The sequence below is a fragment of the Rhinopithecus bieti genome, unplaced genomic scaffold (genome assembly GCF_001698545.2).
Source record: "Rhinopithecus bieti isolate Rb0 unplaced genomic scaffold, ASM169854v2 scaffold_36959, whole genome shotgun sequence".
Classification (NCBI taxonomy): domain Eukaryota; kingdom Metazoa; phylum Chordata; class Mammalia; order Primates; family Cercopithecidae; genus Rhinopithecus; species Rhinopithecus bieti.
The window spans coordinates 3523195-3527926 of NW_016816945.1; positions in this window are offsets into that span (position 1 = coordinate 3523195).

Below are 4732 nucleotides of genomic sequence, written 5' to 3' on the forward strand. Positions count from 1 at the left end.
TTCATTCATCCAATCATTTGCTCTCTTTTGTTAGTTTCTAAGTTATAGAATACTATTTACTTGAAAATGGTTCTTAAGATGCTAAGTATAAAAAGGTGCCATTAAAACAAAAGAATCCTGGAGAAGTGACGGTATATGAACCCCTTACCATCACAGATCTGTGCACAGAATAAAATAAAAACAAAATTGCACACTAGAGACATCCCTGGCTCTGATTTCAGAGTTCAAAATTTAACCTTGATATCTGTGCTACATAGTTAACTTTTTATTCCTAGACCTTCAGTTATTCATCAAATAAAGAGAAAGGATTTTCCTTATTTTGTGCTCTTCCCTATAAAAATACAGATGGTATGCATAATAATATCAATTTAATTTTATGTTGTGAAAACTAAATATCACTGCAAAATATCCCTTTTGCAGAACTTTCACATAGCAGTAAAGAAATAGATCTGGCCGGGCGCAGTGGCTCATGCCTGTAATCCCAGCACTTTGGGAGGCCGAGGCAGATGGATCACGAGGTCAGGAGTTCAAGATTAACCTGGCGAAGATGGTGATACCCCCATCTACTAATACAAAAAAATTAGCCAGGCATGGTGGCAGGTGCCTGTAATTCCAACTACTCAGGAGGGTGAGGAAGGAGAATCCCTTGAACCCAGGTGGCAGAGGTTGCAGTGAGCCAAGATCCAAGATCACACCACTGTACTCCAGCCTGGGTGACAGGCTAAGACTCCGTCTCAAAAAAAAAAAAAAAAAAAAAAAAATTAGTTCTATTACTTCTGTCTTTGAACTACAGTAAGAATTAATTTACAAATTTCTGATGATGATAATGATGACAATCTTGAAGACAGTGAGGGCTATTATAACTTTCTTAGTCATTTTATGTTCGTATTTTTCATTGCATCTTTATGTGCATTATTAGTTTTGTATATGTCTATGTCTATGTCTAAATACTGCAAACTCTCTCAGAGGGGACTTTAGGACCTTTTGTTTGTATTCTCCACAAATAATGTAAAAATAGATTGCACAAATAACTGAAAAATATTTTAAAGTTAGACCCAAAGCAAAGTGCTTAAATTTACTTTCTTTACTCTTTGAACAAAAGATAGTGAGTTATATTTCTATGTTTTGTTTCTCCTCTAGTCAAATGCTTTAAAATAACACTAATGCCCTTCACACTTTTCTCCGGTAGTGTGAAGGCACAAATATTTATTTGTATGGATATTGAAGTTGGAAGAGTTTGGGAAAATATTCACTTTGGGAAATTTTCTTTTAAAAAACAAGTTTTATTCTTGTCACTCTTGTAATCTACTTTAATGATCTAATTCCCATGAACTGTGCAGCTAAATGAGTGCATAAAGTCAGTTTTTTCAGTGTTATTTGATGCTGTTATAGGCAGACATTATTGAATTAATCGTTATGATAGCTGATAGAATTACTTTCTCAGCATATCTTATTGTCTAAACAAGGGCATCTATAAGATATAACTTACTGTTATTATTTGTATAGATTTAGAGGGTTACAAGTGCTATTACTTTTTACATGAATGTGTTGTGCAGTGGTATAATTTAGGCTTTTAGTGTAGCCATCACCCAAACGGTGTACATCGTACCCCTGAAGCAATTTCTTATTTCACAACCCGCTCCCCTCTCCCATCTTTCCAAGTCTTTGATACCTGTTATTACACACATTATGTCCATGTGTTCACATTATTCAGCTCACTTATACGTGAGATCATGTGATTTTTTGAAATTCTGTTCTGAGTTATATCACTTAAAATAATGGCCTCCAATTCTCTCCATGTTGCTGCAAAACACATGATTTCCATCTTTTTATGACTAAGTCATATTCCATGGTGTATGTGTATATGTGTATAATGTATATATCTACATAATTATACATGACTATATACATACATCATATATACAGCAATCAGTGTCACAGCTCTCAAAATGTACAGAAACATAACAGACCAGGGATCACTGTTTCCCACCAACACCTTTCTACACAATGACAATGTCTTAATTGTAAGATCAGAACAACCCCTTTCTATACAATGACAATGTCTTAATTGTAAGATCAAAAAATAGCATGAGTTTAAATTGGAGCATGTCATATTTTTTGTCATCATAAACTATCTTCTATTGTTACAGGATCGACCAGTATGTACTATTGTTTTAAGGAATACCTTCATGGATGCACTGAGAACATTTTTTCTGACACGTTTGTTCATTTTTATCTTGTATTCTATTACTCCAGTTAAAGTCAAGCTTCTAATATTTCTTAACTTCCTCATAGAACTGAGAAAAAAATTATGAGTTTTACTAAGAACTACCATGACTCACAGCTTAGCTATTACACAGACTAGATAGGAACATGTGGCAATTTGTTGGGGTGATCAGATCCAACACCAGGTCATGGGGATGACAAAGTTTGGCAGTGTCAAAGAATTGAGAAAGACAGTTTGAGCGAGAAATGTGGGACACCAGGCGGCCATCGCTATCATTGAGGCTGTGAAGGCACCGTGCTGTGGGAGCCCATAGTATTTATTGGTAATCCAACAAAGAAACAGATGATGAGAATGTGGAGGACGAAAGGGCACATTGCATTAACCACGATTTACAGCTGTGATGGTTTTTCATTTATATGGAACATGTTCTGCTACTTGAGATAATGGAACTAGGAGCCAGAAAGTCTCGACACATTCCAGAGGACATTATGCAAGCCCCATCCTCAGTTTCCCTCCCAACACTCAGCTTTTTCCCAACATGCCCCCCCTTCTCTTTTTTGTAAAAGAGAAGGTATCATTATTACTATCATTATCACTAGCTATTATTTCTAGCATAAAAGGTGGCCTTTTAAGTGAGCAAGGCGATTGCAGGCTGTACAGCCCTTAATTGCCGGCTGGTGATCCAGCTTCATTTTTCTTAGCCCTTGTTCAAACTGGAGTCACTCTGGTTTGAATGCTTCCCACATATCTCCCCTTTCCCTTTTACAAGAGGACCCTTAATCCTAGGAGTTGCAGAAGGATGAAGGCCCGTCTTCTGTAACTTCTTCATGCTGAATAGGCGTGATGATATTCCTGCCTATTAGGGTCTTTTGTATTCAGGGTAGAGAGGAGCTGAGTCAGAAAGCATTGGTCCATTAAGCATCATGACACCGGTCGGTCCTCATTCCATCTTGGCATTCAGATTCATCTAGCTCATGGCTCGTACTGGGGGAACCTCGTCCATGGTTGGGATCCATGGGTCCCTCCAGTCTCCTGCTTCATGGTTGTACACATCTTGAGGACATCCACACGTTCATTCATGTCCTGCAAAAACACAAACATACTCTCAACACCATGTTAGTAAATCTACTGAAACAGAAACAAAAACTTCTGTGGCTGTAGCTGAGAGTCATGCCATTGCTGAAGCATTTGTTAACTCCGTTTCTGCCTCTTTCGTTAATTACTGTGAGGTAAAACTTTCCACTGATAATGAGAAACAGACCTTTTCTGATTAACAGAAGGCATAGAGAAAGCAAATTGAGGCTTTTCAAACCTTCAATTCACACATACAGATGGGTCCACTAGATGCTGCGGCTCATGATAGATCTTCAGATGTTTGGTGGGCACCCACATAGGCACCTGATTGTCACCTGGAGAGACACGAGCAAATCCTCTTCCCCATAAAATTATCTTTAGGCAGGGATTGGAGGAAGGAGACTCAGAGGTAAGGAGAATTTTGGGGTCTAATGGTTTCCTGATGTTTGATAACTGTTCCCTCAGAAGTTAAGAATTCCCTTTCTCTCCATATTGCTATGTGGGCATGGAGGACTAGGTAAACATACTTAGAGTCTGTATATATATTTACCCCTTTTTCTTCTACCTAATTCTAGTGTATAACGGCCCCTGTTTTTCCTAGGATGTCTCTCCCTAACAAAGGAGTGGGGCTTTCGGACATAATTAGAAAGGCATGTGAAAAGAGTAAAGTTCCCCAGTCACAACTTAGTGGCTGGGAGAAGTATCTAGTTGATTGCCGGTCCTAGGACCCCTCTGGTAGTGACAGATCTAGAGGATAGTTGTCCGGAACAAGAGAGTAAGACTGAGAAGGCCATACCAGTGTCCAGAAGACAGTTAACCTCCTGGCTCCTGGTGGTCAAGCATACCTGGGGAGGGTGACGGCATGGGCTGGCGCTTGCCAAGGGCACCCTCATTCCTGCTGCTGGATCATCTGGTTAGTGGCTTCTGACTCAGAGGATCTTCGTCCCCTGGGGCAGTGGGCCTTCCAGTGATTCCCTTGACATAAGGGGCATGAACGAGGGGGCAGCTTATTTCTATTCAATCTTTTTTAAAGTGTCCTTGTAGACTGTACTGGAAGCAAACCCTAGTAGGCATTCAATTTTCCTAGCTTTTCCCTTTTCTAGAGGCTCCAAAGTCTGCTTGCCTGAGGGTCATGACTAAAGCGGTGGCTTTTTTTTGTCCCATTCCCCCTGCTCCCTATCATAAAAAACAAACAACACCAAAAAAAAAAAAAAAAAAAAAAAAGGGTTGCCAAGTTCAATAAGGTTTCTAAGTTTTTTTCCGGGCCTAAGGCAGACTTTTGAAGTTTTTTCTAATGTCTGCTGCTGAGTGATAAACTTATCCTTTAAGATTAGTTGGCCTTCAATAGAGTCAGGTGACAGAGTAGTATGCTTCCCTTTGTCTCTTCGGAAAGGCAGTAGGATTTTCTTCCTTTCCGTGTTATAGTGGCTT